The sequence below is a fragment of the Balaenoptera physalus genome, assembly GCF_965194825.1.
Source record: "Balaenoptera physalus genome assembly, chromosome: 17".
NCBI lineage: Eukaryota > Metazoa > Chordata > Mammalia > Artiodactyla > Balaenopteridae > Balaenoptera > Balaenoptera physalus.
In genome coordinates, this window is record NC_138895.1 from 78,641,405 (window position 1) to 78,659,524 (window position 18,120).

At 44.0% G+C, this 18,120-nt stretch overlaps 1 long non-coding RNA gene across 3 annotated transcripts; it reads left to right on the plus strand.

The window, feature by feature from the left end:
- Window positions 1-39: 39 nt before the first annotated feature.
- On the plus strand, window positions 40-16,627 carry LOC309646981. 3 transcript variants are annotated; one of them, XR_014255705.1, is made up of 4 exons: window positions 40-274; window positions 10,970-14,448; window positions 14,769-14,957; window positions 15,060-16,627. It is a non-coding gene; the product is annotated as an uncharacterized lncRNA (long non-coding RNA). The 3 variants fall into 3 exon arrangements; XR_014255703.1 differs by having other exon boundaries at window positions 10,970-14,957; window positions 15,032-16,627; XR_014255704.1 differs by having other exon boundaries at window positions 10,970-14,957.
- Window positions 16,628-18,120: the final 1,493 nt, after the last annotated feature.

Below are 18,120 nucleotides of genomic sequence, written 5' to 3' on the forward strand. Positions count from 1 at the left end.
CCTGTTTCCTGCCCCGCCCTCTGTGCACGTTCCGGGGCCTCACGTGCTCACTCACACGCACGCACGCACGCACGCTCGGAGCGCGCGCGCCCAGAGCGTTGACGGGGGGGAGTTGGGAGGTCATCTGGGCCTCCTGGTAGCCTCCCTGAGTTCAACCAATCCAGTGAGGAGAAGCCGTGGGCGGGGCGGGCTCGGCTGCCAGAGCGGCGTGAAAAATTTCCCAAGGCGGAGCGAAAACCTTTCCTGAGCGACTGAGCATGCCCGGTGGTGAAAGGTGAGCGTTGCCTGAGAGTTTAGGTGGGTGGCGGGGGGAGGCGGTCCGGTAGTCGAGGGAAGGGAGCTCCGGGGGCCAGTATAGGGGTGTTTAACTGGTATCGAACTGGGACTGCGTGGTGTGAGTCAGGCAACCCCGGATTGCAATCCGGCCCGGCCGCTGTTGCTGTGTGACCTTGGACGTGTTACTTAACCACTCTGAACTGAATGTCTTGAGTAAAATAGGGTTACTAGAATCTACCATAGTGGTTGTGAGAAGTAAAAGCGTGGAAAACGCCTCACCTGGCAAATTGTAGACCCCAAACACTTAGTTATTAGTATGGAGTCCACGGCCTCCTTATTTTACGAATGGGGACACAGGACTCAGGGAGATTAAGTGACCTGTTCAATGTCAGGTAGTGGCAGAGACCCAGGCTTCAAGTTCAGTACTCTTTCCTACATGGCCTTCCCTCAGGGAGAGGGGGAAAAAAACACACTACAGAAAAACATGTAAAGATGTTTCCTTTGCTCTCTGTGGATCCCTTTTTAATCCACACCAATTCTCTTCCCATCCTCCCAAAAGTTTGGAACTCTGGACGGTAAGGGCTGGACAGCCTTGGTGCAATTTTTGGAGGGCAGTTATTTGGCTCTCGATGATTTGTCCCTGAACAAACAACAGAATGGTGCTTTCCTCAATTCCCTTGGGGAGCCTAAATTTCTTCTAAAGTTTTGGTTAAAGTGTAAACACAGTAGCAAGGAGCTCCAGTTCCTCCACAATTTCTAGCTACCTGAGGAAAGATTAACTCAGTTGACCAATGTTTACCCAGCATCCACTGAGTAGGTAAGAATGCTTCTCCAGCCCACAAAAGGCCTGTGACCTCAGGTCTGTGCAGGTACCTTATGATTCAGACCCACTGGTGACCCCATCGTTCCTTGTGCTTCTAGTCCTTTATCTGACTTAGCTCTTAATCACTTACTGTCTCATGGTATTTCTTTTTTTTTTCAATGAATTTTTTTAAAATTATTTATTTATTTTTGGCTGTGTTGGGTCTTCGTTTCTGTGCGAGGGCTTTCTCTCTAGTTGCGGCAAGTGGGGGCCACTCTTCATCACGGTGCGCGGGCCTCTCACTATCGCGGCCTCTCTTGTTGCGGAGCACAGGCTCCAGACGCGCAGGCTCAGTAATTGTGGCTCACGGGCCTAGTCGCTCCGCGGCATGTGGGATCTTCCCAGACCAGGGCTCGAACCCGTGTCCCCTGCATTGGCAGGCAGACTCTCAACCACTGCACCACAAGGGAAGCCCTCATGGTATTTATTGAATGATATAGTGCTATTTAACTCTAGATTTGCTGTTAACTTTTTTAAAGTATTTGTCTCCTTTCCTGTCTTATACACCCCCCCCCCTCCCCAAAATACCTAAATCTGATCTTGGTAAAGGGCATCGCCAGCTCCTCAAACATGCCCTTATATTCCCCACTTTCTCTCCAGAAATTAATTCACTTGAGCCTTTCAAATTCCACCTAAAACGTACTTGCTTCCAAAAGGTCTTGCTGGATCTACTCAGAATGAATTAGTCCCTTTTCCTGAGCACTTGGTACATTCCTTGCTTCGGACATTGTTCGTAGTAAACTTTGTTTTCTGTGATTTGTGCACATGTCACCTAGAGAAAACTTCTCTGAACATCCATATATGGGTTGGCTGTTCCTATTCCTTGCTCTCATAGTATCTTATGGTCTAATATATTGCTTCTTACCCGTTCCTTTACGGTTTGATTTATTTACCTTCTCCATCAGATGTAAAACTCTCTAATGGCAGGAAACATGTTTAGTTCCACTTTGCATTTCCAGCATTAACCTCAGTACCACAGCTATAGAACGACTAGGTATTGAATGGCTGAATGGGCTCCTTGCCTACTGCATAAAGTTCTTAGGGGGCAGACTTTACTTTGTATTTATATCTCAGAACCAAAGATTTTCTGGGAAGTTATAAATCTTGGACTACTCTAAAAGGCACCAGAAATTACATGGTCACACTCATGCAATGAAGGAAGGCTTTGGCAGTAGCGTAAGATACTGAGCAGAGCAAGAAGTAGGAAATCCAGGGAGAAAGAGGTGATTTCTTAACTGCTGCTGTGGACCTAGAATGAGAGATTTTCAAATGTTGTTAAGGATATCAAGCAGATTCCTCCAAGGTGTGTCCGTGATGTTCCTCCCAGAAAAGGGGAACAGTTATGCAAAGAGGAGTCTTGGAAAAGAGATCAAGCAGTGTTTGCTTGCTCTGAACTGGTAGCATTTGTTCCTTTGCCTAACTGGGCACAAGAATCTAAAGCCTGGTGCTATTCTTGTGTGGAATATTGTTCTTCCTCTGCTATGCTATTTAACTACCTATGTGTGTGTGTGTGTGTGTGTAGATGTGCGTAAATCCTTACCAAATCTAGTCCTTTTATTCCTCATCATGTGAATGGCACTGCCGAACACCCAGTAGCAGGAGTCATTCTCAGTTTATCCCCATCTCCGTTCTGTCAGTCTCTGAGTCCCATAACGTCTTACTCTTAAATGGCGGTGGTAGCCATGAACTACCCTCAGGCTTCATGTGAGCCCTCATATCTCTCGTCTGGACAAAGCCCTCCTAATTGGTCATTTCACCCCATCTTGGCAGGTCCAGCCCAACGTTCCCCGCATCCCAGGCTCCAGAGGGACTTTTCTGAAACCCAGAGAATTGACCATGTCCTCAAACAGCTTAAAAATCTTCCAGGGCTCCTCCATGCCTCCTCAGGAAAAAAGATCACACTTCAATGGTTTTTTTTTTTTTTTTTTTTTAAAGAAATTCACGTTCTTTTATTTATTTATTTATTTATTTATTTATTTATTTACTTATGGCTGTGTTGGGTCTTCGTTTCTATGCGAGGGCTTTCTCCAGTTGCGGCAAGTGGGGGCCACTCTTCATCGCGGTGCGCGGGCCTCTCACCATCGCGGCCTCTCCTGTTGCAGAGCACAGGCTCCAGACGCGCAGGCTCAGCAATTGTGGCTCACAGGCCTAGTTGCTCCGCGGCACGTGGGATCTTCCCAGACCAGGGCTCGAACCCGTGTCCCCTGCATCGGCAGGCAGACCCCCAACCACTGCGCCACCAGGGAAGCCCCTTCAATGGTTTTTTTATGCTTCATCCTCAACCAATTTCTTAAGCCACGTCTCCCACTACTTTTGCAAGAACTCTTTTGCTCCACGGATGTTGAAAACGTGCAGCTTCTCATACATACCATGTTCTCTGTGCACACAGGTTCACCTACCTGCGATTCTCTGCCCAGGCCCTCTCTACCAGGTTAATTGCATCTGTGCTTTCTAGGTCTATGAGGACAGTCGTGCTTCATCCCTCTGGCATAGCTCTTCTTATTCTGTGTTGTGAATATACTCCATGTGCTCTCATGTCTTATCTTCACTAGAATGTGAGCTACTTGAGGGCAGGGGTCTTGGCATATTTTATACCTGTATGGAACTCTAACACCTACCAGGGTGCCTGGCACAGGATAGATACTCAGTAATTGTTTATTGAATAAATGAATGGATTATGAGCTCCATGAAGGAAAAAAAGTATTACATTTCTTTGATTCTTCACAAAGCCAGGCCCAGTATCACAGAAGTAATAAGTAAGTACTTAAAGTAACAACGAATGAATGAAAGTGTAGTAATGCGGTATTAAAAACCTACCATGCACCCCTCACCTTCCGAGATGGCCCACACTCTGTCTGTGGAGTGTCTGTCTCCCCGAATAAAACTTCTTTCAACAAAACAAAACAACCTACCATGTATCAGGGACTAAACTTAATACTTTCCATTCATTGGCTCAGTTAATCCCCCAGCAACCCTATACAGGAGACATTGGTATCTACGTTCTGCAGATAAGGAAATCAGAGCTTAAGGAGGGGACATGACTGGGCCAAGGTCACACTGTTAGTTGTTGGCCAAGCCGGGATTTGATTTCAAGTTCACCTAACTTGGAAATGGACTATTACGGAAGGTATTCTGCTGCTGCTGCCGTTGTGATGGTGGTAGTACTGCTGGTGAGGATGACTTTGACATCTCTTTTGTCATAACCGAAGGCTCCTACTTCTTATCAGAGAAATCAGTGCTCCCTGTGCTGCAACAGGAAGAAATGTGATTGCATTACCTGCAGTCAATATGTACAAGTCAGGTTAAATGGAGGGGTCATATTTTTTCTTTTTCTTTTTTTTTCCAGAATTATTTTTTCTGTAACTGAAATAAAGATTACTTAGTTTTAGGATACAAATGTTGCACATATAAGGATAAAATGTTTAAAGTTGGTCTTTGGGATATGAAGGACCCAGCTGAGGCCATTTTGGAGGCTAGAAAATGAAAACTTTTTTGGGTTAGTAACATGGTCAGTTCATGAAGAGCTAAGGTGAATCTTAGTATTTAAAAGGCAATCCTTAAAAAGTTGGGTTAGGAAAAAAGACACTGGGTAAGTACCTCATTAGGAAGAGGCGGAGAACATTTGGTTCCTGTCTGGAGGGAGTCTCTTGCTCCAGGCTTACAGTACCAAGAGGCCCCTGGAGTTGGAGTGGGGCTCCCACAGAGTTACAAGCACACCCTTGACTGGAGGGCACGCTCCCCTCTCTGGGAAGGTCAACATCTTTGACCAGAACATAGACTTGTAGGGGCAGGTGGTGAATGAGGAAGAAGCGGGGAAGGGAGAACCCACATGTACCCAGTTAGCCAACCAGCTCCATCAGTCCTGGTGATGAGCAACGGAAACCAGCTGTTCTACCCTCATAGCCTGTTCAGACTGATACATTGAAATTAGCGGCTGTGTGGGTGCTGTACACTGCACAACCCTAGGGGGAGCTATTTACATGGGTGTCCATATGAATGACATCCTCTGTACAGTACTCAACGGGTAGCCGTCCTGACTGTAATATATTCAAGGCACATCTCTGTCTACTTTGGCAATTTCAATGATCCTGATTAAACCTTTGATAATACAAATAAATAAATATTTATTGACTGCCTACCAGTTATCTTCTCAGAAATTTAAATGACTTTTATTGTACAAAGTTATTCCTAACAATTTGGGCATATTTCAAAGTGCTTATTAGACTAATAGCATTACCATTCATTTATTAATTCTAATAAACAACAATTGAGCAGCGAAGTTCCAGGCATGATTCAAAAGGCTGGATTCAACAAACGTGTTGAACACTAACTACAAATCTTACAAAAACTATTAACTGATTCCTTCAAAAATAAAAAGCTTATGCATTTTTGCAGTTTGTTTATGCCACTTTACATATGAAGGTATTCTCCGAAGCCTCTTTATTTCATAGACACTCATCTACTAAAACCTGGTTCTTGCATTTGCAACAATCCAGTATACTAGGATGCCCCAGTGAATATAAAGCTTTTACATACTTTTTTTTGTTTTCCCCTCCTAGCTCTATCAAGAGAAGGGCCAGAAAGTTAAGTTGGCTGCTTTAAAGTTTTCCTGGAAGCACTAGGGAAACCATTTTTCATAGAGTAAGTGTGTGACTGCATTGTCCAAGAAAGAGAGTGTAATCAGTCTTGGATCCCTGGATCACTCTGTGGAAGAATGCTGATCTCCACCTAGAAACATTTCATTTGGACTGTTAGATGAGCAAGAAATAAATGAAAATTTGGGGGTTTGTTTTAGCAGCAAGCTCTACTCAACACCTTCACTGGAAAAGGAGACAATATGGCCATGTTTGTACCCCAAATTTGCTGACTGCTCATACAAGTAACATTACATTCTTAACTTTGGAACCCAATTAAAGATGGCTCTACCTCCAGTCTTTATTAAATTGCTTCCAAGTGTTTGGATGGTCTAACTATGTGTGACTGTCGCTACTGGAAAATTGTTATGCGCAGTTCCAAAAGCTGATAATTAGCTTAAAAAAGCCACTCAGGAGGAACAAATACACACATGCATACATAGAGTTGCACACACACACAAACACAGTAGTATGCAGACTTTCAGGTAACTTTTACCATTTTAACTATTGTCATTATCAGCATCAGCATATTCCTCATTTTTTTAAAAATTAATTTATTTTATTTTTGGCTGCGTTGGGTCTTCATTGCTGCACACAGGCTTTCTCTATTTGCGGCGAGCGTGGGCTACTCTTCGTTGCGGTGTGCGGGCTTCTCATTGAGGTGGCTTCTCTTGTTGTGGAGCATGGGCTCTAGGTGCACAGGCTTCAGTAGTTGTGGCACATGGGCTCAGTAGTTGCGGCACACGGGCTCTAGAGCGCAGGCTCAGTAGTTGTGGCGCACGGGCTTAGTTGCTCCGCGGCATGTGGGATCCTCCCAGACCAGGGCTCGAACCCGTGTCCCCTGCATTGGCAGGCAGACTCTCAACCACTGCACCACCAGGGAAGCCCCCCTTCCTCATTATTTTATAAGTCAAGAGGCTTAAAGAAATCTGAAATAATAATCCAGAATATTCGCAACAACTCAGGAAGAATGAATGAGGTGACCCCAGGAAGGTAGTGGGCTGTCCTTTTTATGAGTCATCGACACAGTCTCTCTGTGCTGTTTGTCCTATGACCTCAGGTGGCATGCAGCATTATGCCAGGCATCTGTGTTTGAGTGACCCTCCAGCTCCTCCAGAATTACTGTAAAGTTGAAGGTAGGATTTGCTCCTGATATTTTATGTGAGCATCGGTATGAAAGGCTGCAGCATGGGTGAGTGAGCAGTTTATTCTCGCTGGGGATGGGGCTCAGGACCCACCCCCTGCAGGCCACAATTTTGCTCTGGGGCAGACTGTTCAGTCTTTCTGTTGGACTGGCAATTTGAGCCAAGCTAGGGGCCAAAAGCCATAATGGACTAAAAACTAGGGAGGTGAGTTCTGTTAAATTACAATAACATCCACACTTCCAGGGAAGCTGCAAAAGTCATTCCTGTCAGATGTACTCAAAATCAACAGCCAAATTACTCCTGCTAAATGCTCTGAGCTACTGAATAAAGCCCTGTACTGTTTTAAATAGTAACTCAAACCCTCTAGTCCCATGCCTCAAAAATAATTATGAAAATTCTCATCAGTATCCTCCGTAATGCATGGTAATGATTATTTAATTGATTGACTACCACGTGCAAGGTACTCTTTTAGGTGCTTTATGTGTGCCGGATGCTCAAGTCTCATGACAGCCTTGCAAGGTTATAAGGAATAGCAAGAAATAAGAGTTGTTATCCCATCTTATAGATGGGGCAAGAGAAATTCAGGGCACATAAGCAACTTGCTCAATGTCACCCCAGTGGTGATATCAATGTAGTTAAAGTATATTCTTTGAAAAAAAAAAAAGACTTCTGTATGTAAGAGCTGATTCCAAGCTCAGGGACATTTTAAACAAATTTTTACTAGAAAAAAGTTACTATGGTAAACATTAAGAATAGAGAGGTGTCCTCGTCAAGCAACTCCTATCATGAATAATTTGGAATCAAAGGGTTTTGAATGATCTCTATCTTATTTTCCTTGGAGCAGAGCCAAATTCTTAATAAGAGTTTCTACAAAAGAGGAACCTGGGGCCGAATCTTATTTATAGAGGCAAAAGATTTTTTAAATTTCAGTCTCACATTCTTGCTCTGCACTTGAATTTGCCAGTTAACACAGGAATAGCAAACGATGTGAAGACTAAGTCTTAGTCGTCTGGGTCCTGTTCCTCCTTACTGCACATCCTTAGTTTAGGTTTGAGGCAGGGTTATGCTGAGTCGTATAACTGCTCTAGTCCACAGCAAGATTTCATAGTCATGCTGTGAAACAAGTATAGCTAACTTATGTTTAGTATGGTAATCTCTCAGGATCCCAGGGGATTGGTCCAGGCCTTCCACAGACACCAAAATCCATGAATGCTCAAGTCCCTTATATAAAATGGCATATCATTTGCATTTGACCTACACACATTCTCCCACCTACTTTAAATCATCTCTAGATTACTTATAATATCTAATACAATGTAAATGCTATGTAAATAGATGCAAATACAATGTAAATACTATGTAAATAGTGCCGTCCATGGCAGATTCAACTTTAGCCTTTTGGAACTTTCTGGAATTTTTTTTTTCAAAATATTTTCAACCTATGGTTGGTTTTTTGTGTTTTTTTAATTATTTATTTATTTATTTATTTATTTATGGCTGTGTTGGGTCTTCGTTTCTGTGCGAGGGCTTTCTCTAGTTGCGGCAAGCGGGGGCCACTCTTCATCGCGGTGCACGGGCCTCTCACTGTCGCGGCCTCTCTTGTTGCGGAGCACAGGCTCCAGACGCGCAGGCTCAGTAGTTGTGGCTCACGGGCCTAGTTGCTCCGCGGCATGTGGGATCTTCCCAGACCAGGGCTCGAACCCCTGTCCTCTGCATTGGCAGGCAGATTCTCAACCACTGCGCCACCAGGGAAGTCCCCCCATGGTTGGTTTAATTCACGGATTCGGAACCTGTGGATACGGAGGTCTGGAGGCCCAACTGTAACGGATTTAATTCAAATGGGGGTAGAGTCATTGCTGGGCTATAGGCTGCTCATACTTGTTCACAAAGCTGACTGCACACAACGCTTCCTCATTCTGCATTTAGTGAGGTCTCACTGGTATTTTGAAATCAGCCTTTGTGGGAGTATTTACCCCATGTAAATTGGCAAATGCTACAAATCAGGACTTTTATTCCCCAAGAGGCAGTTAAACGTTTACCAGCACGCTACTGACTAGATTGTATTATTTGCTCAAAAATATCTGTTGTCTTCCCTGTGGGTCTGTATACTGCCTTTGCCTGTGAGAGGACAATATTTTTCACCTACTGCAGTCAGGCTTGACTATATGACTTGCTTTGGTCGATGGAATGTGACCGGAAGTACGTGTGCCATTTCTAAGCAGAGGAGAGTGTGCCCATTTTTTTTTCCTCTGCCACAAGCTGGCACGTCCCACATAGTGTCTGTGCCTACAATCTGAGTCCTAGAATAAAGAGGATGTGGAGCAAAATCACAGCCAACCTGTAAAGGACATAGACATAAGCAAGGGATACAGCTTTCCTGTTATCAAGATCTGGGTCTTGTTGTTACTCCGGCATTACTGAGGCTGAGCTGATTGATACAGCAATTGGGACTTATAATTGAGGCTGCCAGAGTGGAAAACCTAAGTTGTGGGGCATTAACTCTGGGACTTGGGAGTGGGAAGCAAAAAAATATGCATTGAAGGATGGAAAAACAGCAACTCATGTTATCTAGTGGCAATACATTTGGTAAAACTCTCACCTGTGATCACGGGGAGGACAGGTAAGTACTGAATGACCTTGTGGCTTTAGACAAAGAGGTTATGAAACGGAATGTTACTGACATGCCTGGGATGCTACGGTCTGCATGGGATGAAATATTATACGAAAAAGTTGAGTTTAGGAAAAAACTGTACATTTTGGAGAGATTGAAGGGAGTAGAAATGTCCAGAAATTTGAGGGCTCAGAGGAGAATGTAATTGATTCTGATTTCCATACAAAAGACAACACTGAGGACTTTAAGTGACAAAGGCTGATTAAAATTCAGCCTTGTACCAAGGATCCATAGAAGGTACGGTCCCTCTATGAAAACCTCTGAATTGATGAAGGTGACACCAATTAAATCTTTTCAACTGGACAAAATGACTCTGGGAAAAGAGATTATAAATGTGGTTCTCCCACTGAAGAAAAATAAACTCAAAATACCTGCAATTAAGTCTAGAGAGAATCATAACTAGAAAAGAATTGCGGATGTGGCCATAGGCACGTGACGTTTGATTTTGGAGTCTACCACTTGCAACTAAGAGAATTCTCCATAATAAACTGCATTACAGGGTTATTGGCAGGATAAACTGAGACTGTATACATAAAACATTTAGCAAGGTAGAGTAGTTCTTTCGACTAACACGGGCCAGAGAGCAGGTAAGAAGTAGCCAAGAAATCTCAGTTAAAAGATTCAATGCTAATAATTTCAGCAAATGAAAATGATCCTGTATTGGGTCCGTGTGGTGGAATGGAAAGAACTTGGGTTGTAGAATCATATAGAGTTGAGTTTGAAATCTACCTCTGCCACTTGACAAGCTGAATGGCACCGGGCAAACTGCACACAAAAAAATTCTGGGCCTTGGTTCTCTCATCTATAAAATGGGGATAATATGGTCTCCTTGTAATGATTAACATAAATAAATAATAAAGCATGAGGCATCATTCTTGGTGTCTAGACATTCAGTATATACCGGACAGCTCTCTCCTCCAAAAGTACCTGCTACCACCACTACCTCATGCTGGCCCCTCCTGACAGAATATGATTTTACCTGTCAAAGGAAAGCAGGAGGGTTATTGCCCCAAAGCATCTTCTCCTATGATGCCTCTGACGAACAGGAAGCCTGTTGAAGAGCTGGAAAGAGGGGTGTATTGTTTTATACCCGAGGTGCTTTCTAATGAAAATTTTATGATTTTCTCAGTATTTATTATTTTGCCAGAATTCAAACAAACAAACTTGATTTGCTTCAGAAAAGAAAAGAGAGAGAATCACAAAAACTAAGAGCGGAGCTCCTGGGTAGTACAGAGCGCTGATTTGGTGAGCCCATCTCTGACGGCAGGGAGTTGTCTATCCCAGTCAGCGTGTAGCATTCCCACTGATGACCTCTGTTGTCTAAGGATGGTCATTCGCCTTCATTGGTACAATAAACTGAATTAAAGTGTATATATTCCAGTATATTCCATGCTTGGGGTGAAGACTTCTCTCTCTTGCTGGCCATGAAAAAGAAAGCACAAAGCTTCAGGACTGTTGGCTGCCATCTTGGAACTATGAGGGGAACCAGCCTTAGAATGAACCCAGATACTGAGGACAGTAGCGCACAGGAATGGAAACAGCTTGCATCTGTGATGCCATCTTTGAGCTGATAACCGTACTGCATCTGGATCCCCATTCAGTCTCTGTGTTTACAGTTACAGGAGGTAATGGATTTCCTTATTTTTATGCCAGGCTATCAATGAATAGAAACTGATCAGTAATGAGAGTGGGGCAGCACCAAAGGGTAGAGTACACCAGGGGGGCTGAGGGTCACAGCCCCAAACTCTAGTCACCTGGGTTCCTATCCTGCTTCTACATTGTGCTAGCTGTGTGGCCATTGGAAAATCACTCAGCCTCTCTCTGCTTCAGTTCCTGCATCTGAGAAACAATGATAATAATAGATCTTATCTCATAGAGTTCCTGAGAGGATACATTTGCACAATTCACACAATACAGTGCCTGGCGCATAGTAAGTTTTAATATAATCTGATGCATTATCATGATTACCTCCAGATGCGAAGATCATCTGAAGATCTACAGAGTGATGCTGAACTGGGGCCCCAATTCTCTTCCTTTCTGTCCTTGACTCTGTATCTCCTCATTATGTCAGATTTTGTTCTCATTCCCTTCCTGGATCGTCTTTCCTTCCCTTGTTCCTTTCACTAGCCATAATTGGCATTGATTTATAGCATTATTTGCTGTATTTTAAAATATGTAATTTTACATTTCTTCTTTTTAAGTTACGAAGTCAAAGATGGAACATTTTCTATTTCCTTCAATAAAAAAAGAACATTTAGATTTGCTTTTTTTATATCCCTATTACATTCATCTTCTTGGCTTTGGTCCAGTGTTTCACTCTGTCAAAATCATTTTAAAGCTTGACATTGCCAGTTATTGCCTTCACCATCTTTCCTGGCTTTATATCATCTGCCTTTTAAGCTTTCACCAAGTCCTTGACAAAACCTGCAATTTAGGACTACTCTATCAGTTATCAGGTTAGGCATATGTGGTGGAAAACTCTAAATCAGTGCCTCTCAAGCTTTATTGTGTATATGAATCACCTGGAGAGCTTGTTGAAACACAGATTCCTGGGCCTCAGAGCAGCTCTGTAGTGGGGACTGAGAATTTGCAGAGAAATAGTACTGAATAGGGCTGCCCTAAATAGTGACTTAATCAAGTTAGTGGTTTATTTTCTCTTATGTTAAAGAAATTCATAGGCAGGTGGTCCAGGGCTGGTACTATGGTGTCAGACCTAGGCTTCTTCTGTCTCCTTTCTGCTGTACATGCATGTGGTTTCCTATTCCAAAATGGTTGCTTGAGCTCCAGCCATTGTGTCCACATTCAAGTCAGTAAGAATGAGGAAGGGGGTGAGGATGTCCCCTCTTTTTAAGGACATATTCCAGAAGTTGTCCATGGCACTTCCACTTATATCTTCTCAAGAAGCACTTGGTCATATAGTTAAATCACACTAGTGAAACCAGTGGGGGGGGGTGGTGGGTAACTTTGGGCTCCTGGGCACGGAAGCTTTTTTTTTTTCTGTCCTCCGTATCTTGAAGGCAAGACTCCCGCCTCCATGACCTTCCCTGAGTTCCAAAGGGCTATTCAAACAGTTGCTAATCAAGGGAGGAGCAGCCAGGAGACCACCTGAGGCAAGATTAAAGGGACCAGAGAAGCTCATCAAGATTAGGAGACCAACAACCTGAGACCCTGCACACACCCTAATCTTGTCAGCAACCCCACCCTTGAAGTATTGTTATAAAACTCATCAAATCCTCCTGGGTTGGGACACATAGTTTTTTGAGACAGGAACCTGCTGTGTCCCCCTTTGCCTGGCAAAGCAATAAAGCTATCCTTTTCTACTTCACCCAAAACTCTTCTCTCTGAGATTTGATCCGGCACCCATGCATAGAGGCTGAGCTTTCAGCATCACTAGTTGCAAAAAAATCTAGGAAATACAGCTTTTATGTTGGGTGCCATGTACCCAGATAAAAATCAGGGTTTTATGACAACATTAGGGGAGAATGCATTTCTGACATTACTGATTTTTCAATGTAGTCACATTCAATCTCTTCCCAACTCTCCAGCTAGAGGTTTGTGATCCAAACCCCACTATGTGCTAGGCAGTTAACTTTAAATTCTGAATTTCTAGGTCTGATCATCCTCTTGTTTGTCTGTTCAGGCTACTGTAACAAAACACCATAGACTGGGTGGCTTAAACAACAACATTTGGTTGCAGGTGAGAATCTCATCCTGGCTTGCAGACAGTGAGAGAAAGAGAAAGAGGAGATAGATTGTGCTTTGGTATCTGGTATCTCTTCTTCTAAGGACACTAATCCTATCACATCAGGGCCCTACCCTTATGACCTCATTTGACCTTGATTACCTCCTTGTAGGCCCCATCTCCATATATAGGCACGGTGTTGGTGAGCGGTGGTTTAGGGCTTCAGTATATGAATTTTGAGGGTGAAAATTCAGTCCATAGCATCTCCTTATAGATAAGTATTATTACTTTAATTTTAGAGTTCAGGAAATTGAGTCTCAGAGAGTTTTTGTTTTTTTTTTAAAAGATTTTTTTTTTATGTGGACCATTTTAAAATTCTTTATTGAATGTGTTACAATGTTGCTTCTGTTTTTTATGTTTTGGTTTTTTGGCCACGAGGCATGTGGGATCGTAGCTCCCGACCAGACCAGGGATCGAACCCGCACCCCCTGCATTGGAAGGTGAGGTCTTAACCACTGGACTGCCAGGGAAGTCCCTCCTTTGAATCTTGGTTTGTGCATTTAGTTACTTTGGGACCTCAGGAAAATCATTAAAACTCTCTGAGGGTCTTCCCTGGCGGTCCAGTGGTTAAAATTTCACCTTCCAGTGCAGAGGGTGTGGGTTCGATCCCTGGTTGGGGAGCTAAGATCCTACATGCCTCTTGCCCAAAAAACCAAAACACAAAAAGCAGAAGCAACATTGTAACAAATTCAACAAAGACTTTAAAAATGGTCCACATCAAAAATATCTTAAAAAAAAAAAGATTCAAATGAATTCTGTCAAAGTTCAGGATCGTTCTAATGCATCATTCCGCACCGCAGGGATGATACATTTGTTTGCAGGATGAGCCTTGAATCAGCCATATTGTTGCATAATACGCAACCACAAGAAGATCTCAGGGATAGGCATGCATTTCACTCCTGTGTCTCTGCATCATCTGGGGACCGGCTGATCGAGGCTGGGAACGACTGGGTGCCTCGAAGCTGGGGCAAGATCTGCCCCCACAAGTCTCTCATCTTCCTAGGACCCATGAGCTTGTGAGGGTCTCATGACCCACCCCTCAAGCACATTCCAACCCCTGCTTGCAGTAGGTCTGCTTCTACTCGAAGGCCAAAGAAAGTCATGTGCGGAAGACCAAGGTAAGCAGTACGCTTGTCCCAGGAGGGAGTAAATATTTTGGAATGTATTCTAATCTCCCCCAAGCCTGTAGGCGTATGCATTGAAGTGGAAAGAGAGCCAGACTGAGAATCGGGAGTCCTGAGCTCTGGGTCCAGATCTGCCGTTAATGGCTTGTGTGACCTTGGACACATTACTAATCCTTTCCGGATCTCGAAGGCCGATTCAGACCTTGGCCGTAAGAAGCTATAGCTTGAAAAAACAAATCACTGCCTCTCGAACTCCTAATCTCCTCTCAGTGTAGCTTAGTCTCTTTACTTATTCTGAGCTAAAATACACACAGCTCTAGAGCCCCTTCTCAACTGCTGGGCGAATGGTCATGACTCGGTTAATGATCAAACTGGAGCACCATGCAGCAGTCCTGCCGGTCACATGGAAGCTCAGGAAGAAATGAAGCCACTGGGAAAAGCCACCGATGCCATGACCTTCTGCTCCCAGGGCCGGAGTGCAGGCCGAGCCTCTGCTCAGACAGGTGAGCTTTAATTTTGGTGATTTACGATAATGCCTCTGAGCGCGTGGGTAAACATGCCATGGTTTGTTTTGCAGAATTAATGAAGTCTGAGTAATCTTTCAGTCCCCAGCAGATTCTGTTCTGAGAAATGAAGCGAGACCGTCAGGCTGTTGTGTGAATTACGGAGGGAGGATTCACGATGCGGGGATCATCCGGTATCCTCACGACGTGATCTCTGAAATCCCGAGCATCTCTGGGTGGAGGCTTTGCCATCGTTAGACGGGATGACTGCTGACTAGGGAGAGCGCCTTCTAAGAACACCATGTGATACAGTAATAGCTGCTACAGTTAATTGAGCTATTACCACGTGTCAGGAGCTCTGCTTGATCCTTCACACACATGGTCGCAATTATTGGAAAAAGCACCCGCTTTTTTTTTTTTTTTTTTGTGAACGCACCTCGCATGTGAGCTCTTAGTTCCCTGACCAGGGATCGAACCCGCGCCCCCTGCACTGGAAGCTCAGAGTCTTAACTACTGGACCACCAGGGAAGTCCCAAGAGCGCCCACTTTGACTTGGATACATATCAGCTCAAATTCCGGCCTCATAATTTACAAGCTGGGTGACCTTCAGTGTGTAGCATGGGCACGGTTTTTGCCCCTCACCCTGTCTTTCACCCACAACTTCTCTGCCTACCCACGTTCTATAGCATGGATCATTCCAGCACGTTGACATCTCACACTTTGGTAGGAGAGATAAATATGTAAACAGCAAACTATATTGAAAATAAAACTCATGAACCCTTGGGTGGGTCCATGCTGCAGGCTGGAAAACTCAATTTATCTACAACACTGAGGCTAAATCTCTCTTAAAAAGAATTGGAGGTTATAAAGACTTGTCTCAAAATTCGTGGTTGCTATTACTGGGATACACAAATGAGGTGAAGGAGGTTATAATGTAATGGAAAGGGCATTGGGATAACGATCAGGAGAGCTGAATTGGAGTCCTGATTCTGTTGATCAAAATGTGTGATTTGGGGCAAGGTCACTTTTTGAGTCTTGGTTTCCTCACCGGTAAAGTGGGGAATGTTAACGCCTGTCCTGCATTCTGCACAGACTTCTTGCAGAGACGCTAGCAAATAAAAGCTGTCAATGAGGACTTCCCTGGTGGCGCAGTGGTTAAGAATCCTCCTGTCAATGCAGGGGACATGGTTCGATCCCTGGTCTGGGAAGATCCCACATGCCGTGGAGCAACTAAGCTCGTGCGCCACAGCTACTGAGCCTGCACTCTAGAGCCCACGAGCCACAACTACTGAGCCTGCGTGTCTCAACTATTGAAGCCCAAGCACCTAGAGCCCGTGCTCTGCAACAAGAGAAGCCACCGTGGTGAGAAGCCCGCACACTGCGACCAAGAGTAGCCACCGCTCGCCGTAACTAGAGAAAGCCCTCATGGAGCAATGAAGACCCAATACAGCCAAAAAAAAAAAAAGGCTGTCACTGATTAGCAACTCCATTTTACAATTTTACAGATGGAGAAACTGGGGACAAAAATATAATGGGTGAGACAGAAGAAAGACAGGTCTCCTAGTATTTCTCCAACCTCAGCTTGTACCACTGTTCTCCCCACTTACTCTGTTCTAATGATGTTGGCATTTGGTCCTTTCCTTGAATAAACCAAGCTCACTCCCACCTCACGGCCTTTGCCCTTGCTGTTTCCTCTCCCTAGAGTGTTCTTCTCCTAGATCTTCATGTTCTTCAAGAAAGGTTTGGCCCCCTGTTCTTCAGGTCTCAGCTCAGACATCACTTGCTCAGAGAGGCATTCCATAGACACCCATCAAAGGTGTTCTCTCTCCCAGGCTCCCTTTAGCACATCATCCTGCTGTATTTTCACATAGCATTTATCACTTCCTGAGATTATCTTATTTACTTGTTGGCTTGTTGATTGTCTCCCACCACTCTTTCTGCTTGAGAAGAGAGACCCTGCTCATTTTCTGCTGCATCTCCAGTGCCAAGAACAGGATTTGGCATGTAGTAGACACACAATCTTTTTTTTTTAATGAATGAATTAGCATGTATAGATTTAGCTTATTCTTTTTAATGGCTTTATTACATCCCATATGGGTGTACCATAACTCACTTAACCAGGCCTTTAGAGATGGATACTCCATTTGTTTTCACTCTTTCTTTTCCACTCTTGTTCATTTTTATTAATTTTTTTTTTTTTTTTTTTGCTCTAAAAAACAAATGAGTATAATCTGTGCGTACTTTGTAGGTTTAGCTTTAGGTTCAGGAGTGCAAAGGGCATGTGCATTCACTAACTGTGAGATATACTGACAAATTTCCCTATATAATGTTTCCATCAGCTCACGTCCCCATCAACTGTGTATGATGACACCAGAGCGGAGTTCCCTCCAAGTCCCTGCCAATAACACATTCTTTATTTATCTATTTTTATTTATTTTTGGCTGCACTCCATGGCTTGTGAGATCTTTGTTCCCCAACCAAAGATTGAACCTGGGCCATGGCAGTGAAAGCGCTGAGTCCTAACCACTGGACCACCAGGGAATTCCACAATAACACATTCTTACTGAGAAGATGTTATTGCCCTCCCCCGTGCCCTCCGAAGTGCTCCATCTTCTTTACTCGTTACCTGAGGAGAGGCTCTGCACTGCAGCTCTGCTGTGTTTCTGTGTCATTTGAATGCTCTAGGCATGTTTTCTGCCTCTTTATTTGCATTCTACAGGCTGCTGTGGCAAAAGAAGGGATATTTTAAATGCATTAGTGTCTGTAGAGATTATTTGTTGTTCAGCAATATTCACTCCCTTCCCTCTACCCCCATGAGAGGAAAGTACTGTCTCTACTCCCTGACTTTGACCTTGCCACGTGATTAGCTTTGGCAAATAGGATGTTAACAGATGTGCTGTGAATAGAAGCTTGAACTATGCTTACATGCTTGGGCTTACTAGTGCTCCTGCCTTTTACCATGAGAATAACGTGCCTTAGGAAGTGCCTACACCAAGGAGGTTGAGGAACACGGGGAGCACACCTGGACTCAAGTTGCACTTGGAGCTAAACCTGAAGAAGCTCTGCCTAGATCAACAGAACTCCAAATGCCCTGTAGATGTGTAAGCGTACTGTCATATGACGCAGAGACTTTTGTTCTCATTTGTTACACAGCAAAAACTGA